Raw genomic sequence first — 339 nt, forward strand, 5'->3', positions numbered from 1 at the left:
TATATATATATATATATATGTCTTCTATAATGTTAACTAACTAAAAAGAAAAGCGTGTTTCTTTTTTGTTTTTTCTTTTCTTTTCTTTTTGTTTCTCTAATGATTGTTATTTCATTTTCTCTGGTACTATTTTTTTTTATATATCTTTCTTTTCTCTCTTTTCTTTCTTTTTTTTCTCTTCATTTACTTATACTGTAGATGTTTCAGCACGAAAACAACAACTGCTAAAGAAGGATTGGATTATTTGCGTCTTTCACACATACAGAAAGAAAGTGAGTGGGAGTGAAAAAAATAAGAAAGAAAGAAACTACAAAAGCACAACAAATCTCTTTTTTTTTT

This window comes from Trypanosoma theileri (genome assembly GCF_002087225.1).
Source record: "Trypanosoma theileri isolate Edinburgh chromosome Unknown TM35_Tth_39_V1, whole genome shotgun sequence".
Taxonomy (NCBI): domain Eukaryota; phylum Euglenozoa; class Kinetoplastea; order Trypanosomatida; family Trypanosomatidae; genus Trypanosoma; species Trypanosoma theileri.